Here is a 20,736-nt window from a genome sequence, read left to right as displayed (position 1 = left end):
AAATATTGTCGAGCATAACACCCACCATGAAATTCATCACAGGACATAAACCAGAAAGCAGTAACGCCTCTAGCATCAAACTCTTTGAAAGGGCAAGAGAGGAAGAATTGTTAAGTTGAACGTGCTGCAAAAATTCTCAGTAGGCAAATCTATGAATGAAGATCTCCATCTGGAAACAGATAATTCTCCTCAAACATGTCACCCGGTTGCCATGGCAATATGGCAAAGAAAAACAGCATTCATTAATAATTATTTCAGTGATAAATGAGCATATCAACTTATAACATTGAAACAATTACAGAGGGCGTGGGTGAGGGGACAACTGTGGTTGTTCCTATGAGAAAAACTTCTTCAGCACTTCCATGCATCACTGTATGTGCCAATACCACAGCAACATCGGTGATGACGTTATTTCTGGCTCAGTTAAGAAAAAAAACACCACCACAAAAAAGCCTAACTCCATCAAATATCTCCAGACTCACTGTGCCTTTTGCAGAAGGCTTTTGTTAAGCAACGAGTCTTAAAAATGTATTACAAAAGCTGACTTACATTGCATTCCCATTTCAGACATTTAAAGACAAACAGATTTGGCTCGGCTGTCATCGACAGGGATGGTGGGTGAGCCTCTCTTCTCTATTTTTAGTGACATATCAAGTATCAGGCAGGAGGTAAGAGGTACTGCAGTTACACAGCTGAGGAGAAAGTTTCTATTGACACCTTCATTTGCCTGAGCTTCAAATTTGTTCTTCAGAATCTCTTGCCTTTGTATCGAAGGACATACCAAGATTTATCCTTCGTTTGCAATAAAACACTTCTCTTCTGTAAAATGTAAGCTTCGTGTCTAACGAATTTCTCTGTACCACGCTTCCTTCTGCCAGGTGCAGAACCACTCCTACTGCTGGGATCACGAGAAATGCCATGGATCAAAGATCCACGTGCTCTCCTCTTGCAAAGACTTGAAAGCTAAAACCTATATTTAGATCAAGGACTGAATTGCTCTTTCTAAAAATATTTGTTAAAAAACATAAGAGATTTTGATGCAACTGAACTGAAACATAACAGCAGGTGAGCCGCTTAGATGCTAAACACAAACTATGCCAAACACCATCTACAGTGTCACTGGAAAGGAGGAATACTCTGAGCCACACTGGTGGGACACAAGCAGAAGCGGGCTTAACTTTAAAAAGCACCAGGCCAGATATCAGTATCAGGGAAAAACATTGACTGTATGGACGAGGAGTGAATTAGATTACCATTTCCAACATCGGAGGTCTTTAAAAAGTCATCAGCCTCAAGCACCACAGGTTAAAATCCATCCTGTTTCAGAATGCAAGGATGAGATGAGCTTACGAGAAGATTCCAGCTGCGTTACTGCATGTGGGTATCAACTCCCTGGATACCGGCATAAGTTATGTCAAAGATTAAAAAAAAGTCAATAATTAGAGGGAGAAGTTACAATAATCCCATAAACCAATGTTTTTCAAACTAATTACTAGGGAACAGAGAATATCTAAATTATCCCCTTAGCTCCAGCTTCAAACCCTCAAAGAAAGCAGCATCTACATGGTTGTTTTGATTCTACATGGTTATTTCACATCTGACAATTGCTGAGATTTGCAGCTGTGGGGGTGGACTTCCAATCCACCTGGATGTGGGAGGAGAGTGAAATTTCATCAGAGCTCAACCAGCACTGGGCGAGTGGCCCATCTTTTTCCTCTGTTATCAACCCTCAGAGCTATCAACTCCTAGGCAATTCTCCATCTTAGTAATCACGTTGTTTCTGCTAACGTGAACTAAACAGAAAAATAGCTTAGGAAAGAAGCCAACCTATTTTTCTCAAAGGACTATCTGAAAATGCTCATCCAGATTTCCCAAATGAAGTTATCTGTACCTTAATCCAATCTAAACCACAGCCACCTCTGTCAGCTCAGGTGGTGGACACCACCAGATATTAAACAGAGCGCAGGTGCACAAACAACACACCAAATTCTGCCAACAAAGCATAACTCATCTGACAGAAGAGCTGTTTAAAATTCTGAACATACTACACAGATTACTGCACATCTGGAAAGACCACCCTTGAGTATTTTTTCTTCTTCCTACACAAATCTAACGTGTTAGCTAGAAAAGCCAACTACTGCTTCCGCACGAGGCAGACGGGACTGCTGGGCTTGGGATTTTTGGAGGAAAAAAAGGAGACTGAGACATTCGGCATTAGAAGAAACAGACCCTACGTGGAAGACTTCCGCAGTGTTGGAATGACTTGTGCCCTAAAGCTAGACAAGATAGTGATAGCTTTTATCTAAGCTGTCAAATGGTTCCTACTACAGCCCCACATCACACCCAGTGCTTTGCGAAACATTAACTTCCTCAAGGGGGATGCCTACTTGAAACTAAACTGGAAAATCTTAGCAAATTCTCTTCTACTTTACCAAGCTTCCCCTTTCCAAGACCAAATCATGATAGCCTTCAAAACTGTTCCTCTGGGGCTGAAGGGTTTGACAGAAGGGCAGCTCCATCAACTTTAATGGACGTCATCTTGATCTGTGTCACTGTAGAAGCACAAAAACACATACTGCCATATTAATCTATCCCTCACTAATGCTGTCAGGTGTTCCCAGTGCTGCAAAACACTCACAGCTCTTAATCCTCTGGTTCTCCGTCCTCTCACACCAAAGTCCCAGCCTGACTTCTGCCTGAGGGAGAAGATGCCTTTCCAACACCTGCAATGCTGCTGCTCATCATGGGGTTTAGTTTATGAATCTCACATTTTCTGATCTCTTTTCCCCCAATCTAATGCAGCAGCAGATGATGGCAAAGCCATGATTCAGCCTCCTTGTTTTGACAGTGTTCATTTTGAAGTTTGGGACACAGAGACCCATCGCTGCAAGTTGGAGATGTGCAGTTGGATCAAGGAAGTCATTACTTGGTTTCTTCTACTACTTGGTTTCTTCTTGGCCATAAAGTCCCCAAGGCTACTCCACATTTAGACTGCCACAGAGCCCAAGTACTGCGAAAACTACAGTTGTATGTATGGTTTCATATCACATTAGACATCAAGGATGTGTAATGGATGAGGTTTTGAGCACCCTGATCCTGCACGGTGCTGTCTTTAATTACACAATCTACAGATAATTTAAACTACCATTTGTATTTAAGATTTGAGGAAACTCAGTATATAAGATGGCATTGAAAAAACAGCCATATGATCATATAATTAAAGACTTTGGTGCACTTGCCTGTAATTAGGAAGTCAAAAAACAGTGCTGGTGGTATGTACTCATAACCATCTTTCAGCTACCCAGATTTCTGCTTGGTGAAACTATATAACTCATATATATATATATACACGCACATACACTTTGGGGTTTTTGGCATTTAATTAACATGTAACTTTGAGCCAGATACTAGGTTGTTGAAAGGAAACCATTTCTCAGGTGGAGGAGATTACAGCCACGGTGCTCAGCAGGAAGGGTACTCAGTAAACGCAATTATTGAGCCTACTAAAAATATCAATTTGAGAAATGAAAGCAGGAGAGGAAACAAGCAGCAGAGAGATTAATTAAAGGGACAGACAGAAGGAAAACAAAGAGTTTGTGACTTGAAAATATTGCTGTTCCTATGAAACCATCGGGTAGGTTTTTGGATGGAGGTTACACTGTCCTGTCCCAGCATCCTCACACCACGACAGGGGAGCAGCACAGGGCTGGCCCCGCGCAGTCCTTGCAGCATCCTGAAGGAGCTGAATGTAAACATTTCCAATCACTTACTGCATCTAAAGACCACAGATTTATTTTTAAACAAAACTGTGTGACCCTGCCCTGAAAAGAACACTCTGTGCCACTCAGAAACCACGAAAGCAAAGCTTGAATTGGCTTCACGGCTATAGATGTTTTTCATGTGGAAGGGAGAGACAAGAGAGAAGAGGAATGGCTGGGGAGCAAACCTGCAAGTATAATATAAACCACAACACAAGAAGAGCTTAAACTTCTCCTACAATTTAACTAGGTGGCAAAAACCTCACTAGGTCTAGTCAGTGGTGGTAAGTTCTGCTTAGCCGCGGATGAGAGGTGAATGCTGTCCTCTCACCTCTCCACGCCACATCCTGGAAAGTGTCTTGATATCAACCCACAAGCTGTCACCTTGGCCAATCTAGACAGCACACTCCGCCAGGTCAGAAAGGCTACTACAACTCCATCTTGCTGCTCCTTCTTAGAATTCTCCCTCAGAAAGGGAAAAAACCCCCACAAAGTACTAACTACTTAATTCTTTTCAGGTTTTTCAACAACATTAACAAAACCCCTGGTCTCTGATGACTCTCCCCTGGCCAGCATCCATCTACAGACTCCACTGCAAAACATTTATCATTTTAGCACAGAATGTGTCAGGGACGATTCAGACTGCAGAAAAAATCCCTAACTGACCATTAGTGTGAGCATCCCTTGCGCAGCAATGGAGGTCCTGCTCCTCACAGCCCCACTAGTGTATTGACCAGTTGCTTGAGACACCAAAACCTGTTCCTGAACCGAGTTGCCCTGAGAGTTCCCTGGAAAAGGTTCATTACCACTCCATCCCCGCAAAATGACACACTTCCTATTACTGAAAAATGCATGAGGTGTCTTCAGAACCCTTATCAATAAAAAAGCCGACTCCTCCTTACTTAACGAGCAATGCCATTCTCAATCAGTCAGCTATTAAAAGAGATTGCTGCCTTGTGACATTTGACTTGAAATGGATTTTCATATCCTTTCTGGCATAGTAGTTTTCTTCCATTAATAGCAGTCTGTCAAATTTTCACTGCTCATGTACCTCCAAGGATATTTGTAAACCAACAGCTATTGCATTTGTATTAATTGCATTATGAAAGGGGCAGAAGAGTTATCCAGGACCTGTAACATACTGAAGATCCACATCCCTAGGATTGCTAGTATTTCTGTAAACTAAGAAGGGAGGGAGGGACTACTGAAAACTTCATTTATAAAATACAGCTCACATCTCCAGATACAAATGTTAATTACATTACTTTACTTACAAGGCCTATTGGAAAGATTAATATTTTCCTCTGGTTACCATGTTCAGAGCTGATTTGTTATCCCTGAAAGACGCCTGCTTCCTGGAGCACTATCCATGTTAATAAACTTCATCTAAAGCCCTGAAAGGAAACATCTACCACCCACACAGTGCCATCAGAGGCAGATCGTTCAAGCAATCAACATTAAGGATGGGAACATCCCAAGGAATCCCTGGAACAGGAGCAATACCAGGCAGTGAAGGGCTGCCTAGCTCACAGCCCCATCCAGCCACAGCAGATGTCTAGTTTAACATCATAGAATCATAGAATAACCAGGTTGGAAGAGACCCACTGGATTATCGAGTCCAACCATTCCTATCAAACACTAAACCATGTCCCTTAGCATGTCCCTCATCCACCCGTCCCTTAAACACCTCCAGGGAAGGTGACTCAACAACCTCCCTGGGCAGCCTGTTCCAGTGCCCAATGACCCTTTCTGTAAAAAATTTTTTCCTAATGTCCAGCCTAAACCTCCCCTGGCAGAGCTTGAGGCCTCTTGTCCTGTCCACCGTCACTTGGGAGAAGAGGCCAGCACCCTCCTCTCTACAACCTCCTTTCAGGTAGTTATAGAGCGCACACCAAGCCGCAAATTAACTCCCAGTTCCCCACAGCACGTAGTTAGTACTCTTCCATGGAGTCTCCCACCATTAACCATCTCCTCCCCCTTGTCCCTCCTGTCATAAAAAACACAGCCTATTTATGAGATCAGAAGGACTCGTCCCCCCTTCACTGCCTGCTGTCTTGCAACCACATCCAAGTTGCTCCGTGCAAATAATACACGTACACACACATGAAGGCTATACTGGAAGTGCGAAGGTGACTGGGGAGAGGAGGAGCATGAGAAAAGGAAGGTTTTAATAACACCTAAAAATGTGAACAGCTGGTTGATGGATGTAATTCTGCCCCTCTGCTCCACTCTTGTGAGACCCCATCTGGAGTCCTGCATTCAGTTCTGGAGTCCTCAGCACAGCAAGGACATGGATCTGTTATAATGAGTCCAGAGGAAGCCACGGAGTTACTCTGGGGCCTGGAGCAGCTCCTATACAAGGACAGCCTGACAGAGTTGGGGTTGTTCAGCCTGGAGAAGGGAAGGCTGCAGGAAGACCTTAAAGTAGCTTCTGGTACTGAAAGGGGCTCCAGGAAAACTGGGGAGGGCTCTTGAACAGGGATCGCAGGTATAGGACAAGGGGAACAGCTTGAAGCTGAAAGAGGGGAGATTTAGATGAGATCCTAGGAAGAAACATTTTCCTGTGAGGGTGGGGAAGCCCTGGCCCAGGTTGCCCAGGGAAGCTGTGGCTGCCCCATTCCTGGAGGTGTTCAAGGCCAAGCTGGATGGGGCTTTGGGCAACCTGATCCAGTGGGAGGTGTCCCTGCCCATGGCAGAGGGTTGGAACTGGATGGGCTTTGAGATCCCTTTCAACCCAAACCATTCCATGATTCTATGAACTAACCTGGAAAGGTATCTCTATGCGTGGGCACAGAAGAATTTACAGGTCAGGTATCCTTTCCTGGAATTTAATAGGTGTTCCCACCAGGAGGTATTTGTACTATAAAATCACAGCTTTGTGTTGCTGAAATGAATACGCATCCATATGGCTTCACAAGGCTTACCTGGGGAATTGAAGAATTATCCCCCAGCCTGAGGTTTTCCTAGCCAAATTTCAGTCTTCAGAGTCTGTTCACGTTTTAACTTTGTGGCCAAGTAATAAAACACTTGGAGAACAGCAAAGGGAGCACTGCAGTAACTGAAAGCAGGGAGCATTTTTACCATGGTTTTTCCTTGTTTACATCTACAGGGAGACAATGAACACCAAGGATTCTGGCTTTAAAAGATTAAGTAAAAAAAGTAACTTTGTCTGTACCATAAAACAAGCGGATTTCCTTCAGCACCAAGGCTTCCAGAAAATACATCCTGTCTTCTTTCTACCAAATACCAAGGCGGATGCAGGCCACTATTTATAGCACACTAATGCAATTGTGAAATGCACAGCCCGTGCACTTTATTTGTGCTCAGCTTTGACTGTGCTATAGAGCTAAGCAGCTTGTGGGAAGGGTCATTCCCAAGAAATAAAAGTATGTTAACACTGCCCATGTATCAACTGCTTGCAGAGACTCAGGGGTGCCCTAAGAGCCCCCCAGCCTCTGGCATATCTCCTTCAGGTGCTCTTGCAGATTGCAAAAGGTGATAGCTTACATTCCAGTAAGCAGCAGGGAAGTTATGACCTGCCTGTGATTAATTTATCCCTCCAAAATGGGGATAAAAACTGTTTCTCCACCTTGGTTGACCTTCTCTCTTTACACTATAAATCCCCGATTGTGTGCGGATCATGCCAAACCTGGCAGCCTCCAGGCAGGAAAACCAGGCATCGCTGCAAAGCAGATCACAGAGTGGCTGTACCCAAGAAGGCCTGTATCAACACAGAGCATTTACATTAAATACAATGACATTGCGGAACAATTCCCAAACCAACAACTATGACGAGAGGGGTTGTAAACATTGCAAGACAATTAACTGCCAGAAGACAACAGCTCCAGAATCTGAAGGCTATCTTGTTAATTTATGGACACCTGCTCTGCTGCAAGCCTAGCTCGTTTCAAGGTGTCAAGCAATTCCAAATTCATTCCAGTGCCTGAAGGGGCTACAAGAAAGCTGGGGAGGGACTGTTCACAAAGGCTTGGAGTGATGGGACAAGGGGCAATGGGTATAAACTGGAGAGGGGCAGTTTTAGACTAGACAGAAGGAGGAATTTCTTCACGATGAGGGTGGGGAGGCCCTGGCCCAGGCTGCCCAGAGAAGCTGTGGCTGCCCCATCCCTGGAGGTGTTCGAGGCCAGGTTGGATGAGCCTTGGGCAGCCTGATCCAGTGGGAGGTGTCCCTGTCCATGGCAGGGGATTGAAACTGGATGATCTCTAGGGTCCTTTCCAACCCAAACCATTCTATGAGTCTATGCAAGACAAAAATCTACAAGACTCTGGTTCTGCAAAATATAAAGTAGGACTCATGCTCTCTTTCTTCCGCAAAATTATCCAGACACATTTCCAACCATTCCAATGTTTAATGTTGAACCATATACTAAGGTTAAAGGGTTGAAAAGAAGAGAGACATTTTGCATCTCCTGGGTTGGCAGCAAATCTGGTTTAAACTTCAGGGATTATTTGTTAAACTAAGGACTACGCGCTATTATATCAGCTCAGCCATCTGACACAATCACCTCAAAAAGCAGCAATAAAAAATATGAACTTTTGTTAGATTTTAGTCAATCATTCTCTGCTTACAGGTAGGAAAACCTCAACCATATTTATATCACAAAGATCATAGAATGGTTTGGGTTGGGAGGAATCTTCAAGCCGGAGTTCCAACCCCACTGTGATGGGCAGGGACACCTCCCACTGGATCAGGTTGCTCCAAGCCCTGGCCTTGGACACCTCCAGGGAGGAGGCAGCCAAAACTTCCCAGGCCAAACTGGGCCAGGGCCTCATCATATTTTTTGTGAAGAATTTCTTCCTAAGATCTCCCCTCTTTCAACTTAAACTTGGCCACTTTCCAGGTGGCCAAGAAGGCCAATGGCATCTTGGCTTGGATCAGAAACGGCGTGACCAGCAGGTTCAGGGAGGTTATTCTCCCTCTGTACTCAGCACTGGTGAGACCGCTCCTCGAATCCTGTGTTCAGTTCTGGGCCCCTCACCACAAGAAGGATGTTGAGGCTCTGGAGCGAGTCCAGAGAAGAGCAACAAAGCTGGTGAAGGGGCTGGAGAACAAGTCTTACGAGGAGCAGCTGAGAGAGCTGGGGTTGTTTAGCCTGGAGAAGAGGAGGCTGAGGGGAGACCTCATTGCTCTCTACAACTACCTGAAAGGAGGTTGTGGAGAGGAGGGTGCTGGCCTCTTCTCCCAAGTGACAGGGGACAGGACAAGAGGGAATGGCCTCAAGCTCCGCCAGGGGAGGTTTAGGCTGGACATTAGGAAAAAATTCTTCACAGGAAGGGTCATTGGGCACTGGAACAGGCTGCCCAGGGAGGTGGTTGAGTCCCCTTCTCTGGAGATGTTTAAGGCACGGGTGGACAAGGTGGTAAGGGGAATGGTTTAGTGTTTGATAGGAATGGTTGGACTCAATGATCTGGTGGGTCTCTTCCAACCTGGTTATTCTATGATTCTATGATTAATACCATTCCCCCTCGTCCTACCCCTGCACTCCCTGTTCAAGAGCTCCTCCTCAGCTTTCCTGGAGCCCCTTTCAGTACTGGAAGGTCGCTCTAAGATCTCCTTGGACCCTTCTCTTCTCTAGGCTGAACAACCCAACTCTCCCAGCCTGTCCTTGGATGGGAGGTGCTCCAGCCCACATCATCTTTCTGACCTCTGGACTTGTTCTAACAGATCCATGTCCTTGCTGTGCTGAGGACTCCAGAACTGAATGCAGGGCTCCAGGTTGAGTCTCTGAAATGTGGAGTAGAGGTGCAGAATCCCCTCCCTTGCCTGACTGGTCCCACTGCTTTGGGTGCAGCCTGGGATACAGTTGGCTTTTTGGGCTGCGAGTGCACATTGCTGGTTCACATGGAGCTTCTCATCTACCAGCACACTCAACTCCTTCTCCTGAGGGCCGCGAATATACATTGCTGGTTCGCATGGAACTTCTCATCTACCAGCACAGTGAACTCCTCCTCCTCCGGGCTGCTTTCAATCCATTATCCATCCAATTTGTAACTGTGCTTGGGATTGTCCTGACTCAGGTGCAGGAGCTTGCACTTGGCCTTGTTGAACTTCATGTTGATTTACAATCTATTTGAGAAAGCAATCTGTCTTAGCGTTTCTGATTTTATTTTTTTTTTCAAAGAAAGGAACTGAAATAATGGCAGTCAAAACTCCAAAGATGCACCATTTTTCCTTATTTGTTTTGGTCATGACTAAGAATGGGAAAGCTTTATCTGGGAAATAAGCTGCTCAACTGCTAGAAATGCAGTGCCCCCACAAAGCAGGACTGCAGTGCAGCTGAGGGAGCAGCAGCGCAAAACCTCACCGATGACTAAGAACACTCCTCCAGCTTGTAAAGGCAAGTAATTTGGTTCTGTGCATCTGCTCAGTCGATCTCTTCCCTAGCAGCTTCCAAGGGTCAGCGTTTTCTTCTTCTTTCTTTGTACTTGAACTTAAAATGAACACAAAGCTTCTGCAGCTGTAAGGTCAATGGTATGAAAGAGGTGGCAAGCGCTGCATGAGATATGAAGATAGAAACAGGGAAGTAAGACATGTCTTTATCCACATTCAGGCAATTGCTAGCTTGGTCATGCCAAGTCCTGACAGACTCTGGAGTGCTATCAAAACAGATTTTATTCATTGTGGTACACACAGCACTGCAGTGTGGGGACAAGCTCTTTAACCCTCCCTTAATGGAATCCCCACTGCCATCAGCATCAGGCTACAACGTGACTGAGGAAGTCTTCAACCACTGGTGCCTTACCGCCCAGAAACAATTTACAACTACGCAATTTTCCAACACCTAAGTATTTAACAAGCTACCCTACCACCACTTATGAACCGGTTTTCTTCACTGCTGGATCAGTGAAAGTGGATGCTGAAAACCAATCTTGTGAAAAGTGGTGAGGTATCTTCTTGGAGCCTACGTGAACCTTTCCATTGACTTGGATCTCACCCTGAAGTACCACCAAACCAGTATTTTTCCACTTGCAAGTGAAAATAAAAGGAGGAGCAGTAGGAGAATGGAAAGCTAGTTCAATCACATCATTACATAAGGCTCATCAGGAATGGATAGATGCAGTCACAGCCCTGACTGCACCAAAGGCCGTGACAAGCCTCATGAACCCCCACCAGCCATGACTCCAGCCTTGCCTCCAGCAGTGTCTTCCTTACACCAAATAGCAGTGGCTTTTCATGAACTGTTAAAGATGAGCCACTTCTATGCACAAAAGGTACAAATACAGAGTTTTACTTCATGTGGAAAACTCTTTGCACACACGGATCACAAATGACTAGACAAAACCTGAGGGTGGGATCTGGTTTTGATTTGTTTTTAAACCCTGTTGCTTCCTTATGGGAATAAAACAGTAAATCATTGACTTACTAAGGGTGTTCTCATAGTTACACAAACACATCATAAACCCAGATAAGAAATCCAATTTCATTACATTTCCCACATGAATGTAACACCAGTGTTGGTTGGCTCCATTCTTCTCTCGCTTTCTGAAACACATTTAGCACTGATGCATGTTTACTCAGGTAAGAAGCAAGCGATCAGCAAACTGTGTTGGAACAGAGTAGATAAAAACAAAGATTTTGTTAAACTAAAAAGAATAGCATTTCAACTGAATAAAAAGAAAGGAAAACCAGACTGCAGTATGATTCTGGAATATGCTCATGCACTTCAGCCCTCCACTGCAATGCACTCATTTGCTTTTCTTAAGCTTTCCAGCACCAAAGCAAGATCTACTTCATAACGTGAGCTGCTGAAATCATAAACAATGCAAATGCTACCCTTTCAGGAGCTCAGATGGAATTTGAATCAGGGAATGGTTTGGGTTGGAAGAGAACTTAAAGATCACCCAGTTCCACCCCCTGCCATAGGCAGGGACACCTCCCACGGGATCAGGTGGCTCAAAGCCCCATCCAACCTGGTCTTGAACACCTCCAGGGATGGAGCATCCCAAAACCTCCTTTAAGATTCACTGAGATTATGATATTTAAAATTTTACACCCCTGAGACTGGGTGCCTACATGCCACTCTCTTCCATGGAGCTCAGATTAAGTTCTGGGTGGAATGAGTGCCAGAGACACTTATTTGTGTTTAAAAATGTCTTTAAAAAAAGAAATTTTGTATCAAAATATCCAGGATTGTATTAGGACACTGCACAGTGCTGGTCTCCCTGTGCATAATCACTACTGACCCCAAAACCAGTGAGGTCTGACATTGCATAAGCACATCAGGACAGCCAAATGAGCTGGAGCGATCACTATTTGAATGCTAACCAGCTGACCAGCAGAGTCAATCAAATAAATGCTGCCAGGCAAAGGAAGCTGTGTTTTTCTGTGAAGCCTAGTGCAGCAAGACCTTCTGATCACAGCATATATTCATGCCAACATGACAGAAATTACTTTCCCTAAGCTACCTCTGTCCAGACAGCTTCAGCTCAGTGAGGATGACCACACTAGAAGATAAGTTTGGCCAGGAGAAAGAATTTCTCATTTGCAGCTTTAGCATTCTTTTCCTGACAGTCGAGGGAAAGAGAGAGGTAACAGGAAGGTCTTATTTACTGGAAACACTTCTAATATATTTTTCTCACTTCAGGTTTTATCTAAATCTTCCCTACTTCAGATCTTCAAATGGCCAGAAGATGACCTGCAGAATTTTGTGCACAGGAACAAGGCAATTTTAGGAAGTTGATCTCATATTAATTAAGGACATGTGAACAACCTGCGAGGCTCATAGATATTTTAAAGCATCCTGCGGAACATCATGAGCCTGAAGTTTTGAGCAAGATGACACTTGTAAGCCTGTCACTTAAGGAAAAAAATGCCTTCAAAACAGATTAATCTCTACGAAGGTTTGGGGACAATATTTTTGGAGAAGATACCAGAACATAAGAAGAAGATGAAGCTGTTGGAGCAGGTCCAGAGGAGGCTATAAAGATGATCAGAGAGCTGGAGCACCTCCTATTCGAGGACAGGCTGAGGGAGTTGGGGTTGTTCAGCCTGGAAAAGAGAAGGCTCCAAGAAGACCTTAGAGTGACCTTCCAGTACCTGAAGGGGCTACAAGAAAGCTGGGGAGGGACTGTTCACAAAGGCTTGGAGTGATAGGACGAGGGGCAATGGGTATAAACTGGAGAGGGGCAGATTTAGGCTAGACAGAAGGAGGAATTTCTTCCTGATGAGAGTGGGGAGGCCCTGGCCCAGGTTGCCCAGAGAAGCTGTGGCTGCCCCATCCCTGGAGGTGTTCCAAGGCCAGGCTGGATGGGCCTTGGGCAGCCTGATCCAGTGGGAGGTGTCCCTGCCCATGGCAGAGGGTTGGAACTGGATGATCTCAATGTCCCTTGCAACCCAAACTATTCTATGATTCTATGATTTACAAAGGGTAAGTCATAGTACCAAATTCCTTTTAGTTCGAATTATTTTAGCATCCTTTGACACTCATTTCAAACACACACAAGTCAGAGCTGCACTGTCTTGGGCAGCGGGCTGAGAAACCCACATGGATGAGATACGGTGGACACAAGAAAGGAAATACTTGACTGTCCCAAGGCAGGGGTTAGCAGAAGTGAGACAACCCCATAAAACATGCAGGAAGAAAGAAGACACTAACATGAGAAAACTCACGATGGGTTGATAAAGTGTTTGGGTTTTAAACTGTGATATTGGTGAACACGAAGAGCCAAGGAAAGCTACCTCCTTCCTTTTGAGGTATGGCAGCTACAGAGCAGCAGATTTATTTTGGGTGGCTGAGCTGCACTCCTTGATTTGGGGAGAGAAGGCAGCTTTCCCTGTGAGATGGGTTCTTGCTTTGCTGACACTGCAAATCAACTGCCACCATCCAGGACGGCTCAATACTTGTCATAGTTATACACTCCAACGTTCCTGCTTGACTTTTGAACTATGGCATTTTCAAAAGACTTGGGTAGAAATATCAACACTGGAGAAAACTGTTGAAAAACCAAAGTGAGGAAGAGCAGAGCAGAGACAAAGGCATGCAGGACTGCAAGCAGTGGGACCTCAGGTGCTTTACACACCATCTCCACGCTGCCCATCCCTAACGCAAGGGTGTGTCTGCAACACAAACTAGGAAAGCTGTAAGATACTTCACAAGCTGGAGTGCAGTCAATTGGATATTACCTGCATCGATCAGTTTTTCAATCGCATTACGATACCTCAAGGCTAAAGATTACCTTCTCTTGCATTCTCCCAGCTGTCCAGAGATAAATTGGTTTATAAGCCGTTGTGCTTTGCATCCAGCTTGATTTAGACTGGTTTAGCCATTGGAGCTGCTGTTAATAACAGAAATTGCAGCACGGATATTCGCAATTTGCCAAAAGATCCTTACCTGCTATGTTTACTCTCACTTTTGCAAAGCACCCAAGAGCTCTATATAGACATCTGGACAAGCCTCTCAGATTAATAAACAGATTCTAAAAATGTTATTTTTCACAAGAAATCACATTACCGGTTGTTTTCTTACACGAAAAATAATGTGAATAACCTCCCCTTCAAAAGAACATCCCATGATTTTTTAAAAAGGCACAAACAAAATCGATCTACAAGACTTTATATTATTAAAATGTTTTCAATTCAACAACACTCAAGGCTCCATCATGGCATTTTGTTCTTCATTGGTATTTACACTATTATAGTTCTTATGCATTGCCCTGGAAATCAGCTTTGAAGTGGAATGATTAATAAATGAAGATTTATTATTACTATCCTTATTAGAGGGATTTAAAAGTCATTAGAGATCAACGAGACATAATAATCATATTATATTCAATCTTCTCTAGAACATCTCCTTTGATAGGCCTGCTAACTCAATTATTTAAATATATACGACAGCAAAACACAGCGCGCCTTCCACAGTTTGGGATAAGATGGAAATGTTTATGTTTTGTTTTCAGTTAACCAGAACTTGTTCTTCCAGAACTTGTGGGTTTCATGGTGGATTTCTCGGTTTTAAACACTAGAGTTTCACTAGAGTTTCAGGGAACGCCTGACTCAATGAGTTGGCTCAACTGAAAAAAAGGTTCAAAGCTGGGGAGGAAATAAGTCACCGGAGCACAATCTTAACCTGGAGTGACTCTGAAAAGCAAAACCCAAAATCCTCACAGAAGCAATGTTCTCTCAAACAGTCAATAGACTTGACTTCAGCCACTAGGGGAAGAAGGATAAAGCATGGAGGGGCTCTGAGGAACACCAGAAGCAGAACAGCACCAGAAAACCATCTCTGGATTCAAAAGGACTTCTACAGTCCAGCAAAACACTACTGATTACCCAAAAATAATGAAGCAGAGTATGGCTGGAAATTATCTCCTTTTCTTTGAAAGCAGATGGATAAAGACAAACATCACAATTCCTGAAGAAAACTTTGGAGTGTTAAGCAGTCCTTTAGACAGGTCACCCTCTGAGGGTTTGGAGGGAGGACTACAAAACAAGTATAAGACTTGTGGTAGCCGGCAAAGCTGCAGCCCTGCTGGTGCTCGTAACTCCTGCGCGGCCTTGCCTGCTTTTCCCCAAAAGGACGAGGAAAACATGCTAAGGGACTACAAGCTTGTTCATAGCAAAGGAAGTCAAAGTTGAATGCAACATGAACGGAGAACTGCTATCCAACACAGAGAGTAAGGAGCTGCACAGGAATGAATTAGGTCCTTTCCACCTTTTCTTTATTCATGAAGTCTTCTACCATGAGCTTACCCCAAATGAGAATCTTGGAGACCAACCCATTTACACAGTTCTGAGACCACCCTCACGTCTTCCTCAGTTCAGACACCTCCAGCCTGCTGTACTACACACAGAGCTGACCTCCTTCATAGCCAGAACTCACATCTAACTCACATCTGTTCTCTCCTCCCCCCGCAGCACTCTCATTATAGTTACAGCTCTTTTCCATCAGTTACAAAAGGGAAACTTATAACCTCAGGCTGTGACTAACCTCAGAAACTTCCATCATTACTCAGCCTTGACGGCAGAGATGTTGGGGAGTAGCCACTGGCTCTGGGTCACTGTAGGTTGGCACTGGCAGTTCTTACTGCCCAGCTGGAAAACAAGGGCAACGGTAATGATGACCATCTAGTTCATTCCTCAGTAGCTCCACCTGGTACTTGCGCAGCTGCAATTGCAGCAGTGGAGCAAAACAGGGAAGCTCTTGAGCACCAGAGAAGATGGAGCTCACAGAAAAACACACTAACAAAAGGGCGGTAAGTGGGAAAGTGAAAGGGTTTTCAGTTATGTGGTTAATGCTTTCAACCACAAATGATGAGAAAAATCCCTAAGTGGCAAAAAGCCCCCAGCAGTCTGAGGCAAAGGTAGGAGCAAAACTGGCTAGAGCCAAATAAAGTATTTTCATACCTCTCCTCATTCAAAAATGGCCTATTCAATGCAAAAGCAAGATGGAAAGTACAATCCTGGCTGTTGACTCTTTGCCCGCAGCTTGTTTGGGGATGAAATTCAAGCAAGAAAAGAGCACCGTTTTCGTTTCAGATGTCAGGCAATCAGCAAGGGGCAATATACTGTCAGCCAAGTCTTTCAGACCCCACCAGCTGCCCAGGGAAGGCAGCACCAGCACTGAGGTATTTTCCTTCAGTTCCATCATTGCTGTTCCAAGTGCTTCTGGATTTTCTCCACTTGTGAAATGTCTGAGGCAATCTGGGCTACTACAACTACAAAGCTTGTATCTGCTGGTTCTGCACAGGTGCTTTAACTCAGATTAGTCCCCAGACATGAACACTACAAGTGTTCATCATCTAAGAACACAGCTACTTACAAATACTAATATTCTTGGGATTTTATCATTGCCACCTCTACATCAGCCACCTTCCAACTCCGTTTCTCATCCCTGTTTCTTTTACTTTGCTGCCTCCTTCCCCAAAACCTCTTACTGATTGCCTCTAAACCCCTTTTCATTATCTACTTGCTCCTCAGGAACCATCTGGTCTCCCTGCCACTCACCTTGGTCCTGATCTGTCTAGTCATTCTGCAGTTAATTTTTCATCCCTCTAGGCTGCCAAGATGCTCTGCTCTTGGCCACTGGCTGGATGAGACACTTCAGCCTCTTCCCGTCAATAAGCAAAGAAACATTCAGCAGTTTTTGTCACCTGGAACTGGATGGGGAATGCACGACATAATCGTTGCAGTGCCTTTTAACCTTTGTTGACTCTGCAAAAACTTCCATATCTCTGGGAACTTGTTCTGCTAGTATTTGCCACCCTCGCTGAGATCACCTGCTCAAATCTAGCACAACTATGTTCTTTCCTTGTTGGGAGCTGATGACGAGAGAGCTCTCTTACAGGCGCTGACTGACTTCCTACTTGACAACTTAAGGAATAACTGCACAATGAGTTACATGGAATTAATCTAGGACTAACATCATGGAAGTTTAATAGGAAACAATGTCCGTCTGTGTACAAACCCAGGAGCTAGAGGAGCATAATGAGGTTCCCGTGATCCAAGAGGAGGTGGTCAGAGCCTTGCTAGCCCAACTAGACAGCCACAAGTCTATGGGGCTGGACGGGATTCATCCTAGGGTACTGAAGGAGCTGGCGGATGTGCTGGCCAAACCCCTTTCCATCATCTTCCAACAGTCCTGGAAGACTGGGGAAGTCCCACTGGACTGGAGGCTGGCTGATGTTGTGCCCATCTACAAGAAGGGTCGCAGGGAGGACCCAGGGAACTCCAGGCCTGTCAGTCTGACCTCAGTGCCAGGGAAAGTCATGGAGCAGGTGATCTTGAGTGCTATCATGAAGCACATGCAAGAGAACCGGGTGATCAGGCCCAGTCAACATGGGTTCACAAAAGGCAGGTCTTGCCAAACTAACCTGATCGCCTTCTATGACAAAGTGACTCGGCTGCTGGATGAGGGAAAGGCTGTGGATGTGGTCTTCCTGGACTTCACTAAAGCCTTTGACACAGTTTCTCACAGCATTCTGCTTGAGAAACTGTCAGCCTCTGGCCTGGACAGGCACACACTCTCCTGGGTGGAAAACTGGTTGGATGGCCGGGCCCAGAGAGTGGTGGGAAATGGTGTGAAATCCAGCTGGAGGCCAGTGACAAGTGGGGTTGCCCAGGGCTCAGTGCTGGGTCCAGCCCTGTTCAATGTCTTCATCAATGACCTGGATGAAGGCATCGAGGGCACCCTTAGCAAGTTTGCGGAAGACACTAAGCTGGGTGGAAGTGTCGATCTGCTGGAGGGTAGAGAAGCTCTGCAAAGGGATCTGGACAGGCTGGACCGCTGGGCAGAGTCCAATGGCATGAGGTTTAACAAGGCCAAATGCCGGGTCCTGCACTTGGGGCACAACAACCCTGTGCAGTGCTACAGACTAGGAGAAGTCTGGCTAGAAAGCTGCCTGGAGGAGAGGGACCTGGGTGTGTTGGTTGACAACCGACTGAATATGAGCCAGCAGTGTGCCCAGGTGGCCAAGAAGGCCAATGGCATCTTGGCTTGGATCAGAAACGGTGTGACCAGCAGGTCCAGGGAGGTTATCCTCCCTCTGTACTCGGCACTGGTGAGACCGCTCCTCGAATCCTGTGTTCAGTTCTGGGCCCCTCACCACAAGAAGGATGTTGAGGCTCTGGAGCGAGTCCAGAGAAGAGCAATGAAGCTGGTGAAGGGGCTGGAGAACAGGCCTTATGAGGAGCGGCTGAGAGAGCTGGGGTTGTTTAGCCTGGAGAAGAGGAGGCTGAGGGGTGACCTCATTGCTCTCTACAACTACCTGAAAGGAGGTTGTGGAGAGGAGGGTGCTGGCCTCTTCTCCCAAGTGACAGGGGACAGGACAAGAGGGAATGGCCTCAAGCTCCGCCAGGGGAGGTTTAGGCTGGACATTAGGAAAAAATTCTTTACAGAAAGGGTCATTGGGCACTGGAACAGGTTGCCCAGGGAGGTGGTTGAGTCCCCTTCCCTGGAGGTGTTTAAGGCACAGGTGGACAAGGTGCTGAGGGATATGGTTTAGTGTTTGATAGGAACGGTTGGACTCGATGATCCGGTGGGTCTCTTCCAACCTGGTTATTCTGTGATTCTATGATTCTGTGAAACAAAGGGGGCAGAACACTGAGGTTTCAGATCTAACCCATAACAAACAATGCAATTGTCACTACAATTTCCAACACAGAAGAAAAGGGAGCAGGAATACTATTCAGTCCCCTATAAAAGAACTCTAGGCATCTGTCAAGTGCAGAAGATTGTTAAGAAGGACAATAAATATGAAGTTAACATGTATTTTTCTTGCCTCTCTCTTTTATACTGAAAAATTGCATTCAGGAACTATGAGAGGCACTGGATATGTGAAGCACATGGCTTCCAGCTTGTGGGCATCTAAGCATCCTGTTGATCACTTGCATAAGTCCAAGAAGAACAGTAGTTAAGTCAGCTACACTCCAGCTCAACTTTGTCTACATCCAATTCCTGATCTGGAGGCTATCCCCTCAGCAGCAAGGGAAAAACATGGCTTTTCTGGCTCATTCTGGTTACCACTCAACAAGTCATTTCAGTCACAGGCTCTTTGCTAAAAAAGAATCAGTCATGGGCCTGGATCTTTTAGTGATGATAAACTGCTTACGTAAACTCAAGTATGTGCCAGAAAATGGTTAACAGAAGGTAGGATTTCTGCTATTGATAGCTTTCTGTAAAACAGGGAACAATTAACAGCCCTCAAATGGATCCCAAAATAGCTAAATGATACTGCTGATACCAGTCCAGCTCGATAAAGTAGGAGCCTTTTAAACTCCCTTCAGTCTTCTTGAACCTCTGCTTCTAGAAGTTACTCCAGGTTTCTTGTCATTAAAATTATAATCTTTGGCCCACAGCATATTGCCCAAATTGCTCCTTCACCAAGTATCAGCTAAATTATAAACTGAAATTCCATTGAGAAACGAATAGATCCTTTTGTTTGTGACGGCACTTGAAGCCTGCTTTAAATAAAAGCAGCATATTGAACTCGCAGTTCCAAATCCAGCATCTCCCAGTGAAGGAGTGCACATGGAAAAATAACCCATCATTTAAGCCTGAAGCTAAATGAGTAACTACTTTCTCTTTGGATCATGTCTCTAAGTATCCTTACTCTGGGATCCACTGCAGGGAGAGCAGGCTAGACCCCAGAAAGGTGGAAAAAGTGAAATGTCATTGGTTTTGAAACTAAGAGGAGATATTTTTTGCTGCTAGATGTGTCATACCCACTTCCACACAAACAACTGCTATAAAAACCATCAGAGAAGAGAAGTTTGGCGCGCTCAGTAGCAATTTTAAGTACCTATTTTAAGAGTAACAGTACCAAGTTAGCTTATTCACAGCTTGACTGACCTTTCAGATACATACCTGGGCAGATCTAGCAATCTCATTTCTGAATAGTCTTCCAGATAATTCCTAACATTTAAAAACTGAAGTACTGTTTGGATCACTATCTAAAAACACTTAGCACATACTAACAGAAACTGGGCAGGCGGGAGAGGGCTAGAAATCATGAAGCTGACTATAAATTTTATATTATACAACCTTCCTGATGCACAAGTGGCTGTGATAACACCTGGATCATGGACCAGCCTTCCCATTCAGCGCAACCGATGTTGTCATTCCACATTCAGAGCTTCCCAGTGCTACTGAATCCCTCACGAAAGGTTATTTCTAGTTTCATTGCACTTTCAAACCCTGTTTGCTATAGGATTTTAGACTAATATTTTATTGCTTTACTAGGAAAATGTATTGAGGAATTCTTTTTCTTACTGAATAGATTTTTATTTTTAGGAAATTATTTAACTATTTTGGTATGTAATGACAAATATATAACAGAGACACGTATATAAATATGAGAGGGTTGTGCGACTGGTTGCCTTTGAACTACTGTAATTCAGTTAAAGACAGTACAGTACTGCACATCACTTAGAACGTTAATTTTCCACTATAAGTTTCACCCCAACCTATGTTTGAGCAGTCGTAGTACCAACCCTTAGAGCGGCCAACTGCACTATCATCGTG

The 20,736-nt window shown here is 44.7% G+C and overlaps 1 protein-coding gene across 3 annotated transcripts in view; it reads right to left on the bottom strand.

Annotated features, from left to right (window-relative positions):
- Positions 1 to 20,736, bottom strand: part of C8H1orf21 (chromosome 8 C1orf21 homolog) — a 129,834-nt gene that overhangs the window by 58,967 nt on the left and 50,131 nt on the right. The window lies entirely within an intron of this gene.

Source organism: Phaenicophaeus curvirostris, chromosome 8 (assembly GCF_032191515.1).
Source record: "Phaenicophaeus curvirostris isolate KB17595 chromosome 8, BPBGC_Pcur_1.0, whole genome shotgun sequence".
In the NCBI taxonomy this organism is placed as follows: domain Eukaryota; kingdom Metazoa; phylum Chordata; class Aves; order Cuculiformes; family Cuculidae; genus Phaenicophaeus; species Phaenicophaeus curvirostris.
Note: the sequence above shows the minus strand (reverse complement) of the source record. Positions and strands in the feature narration are given on the sequence as shown.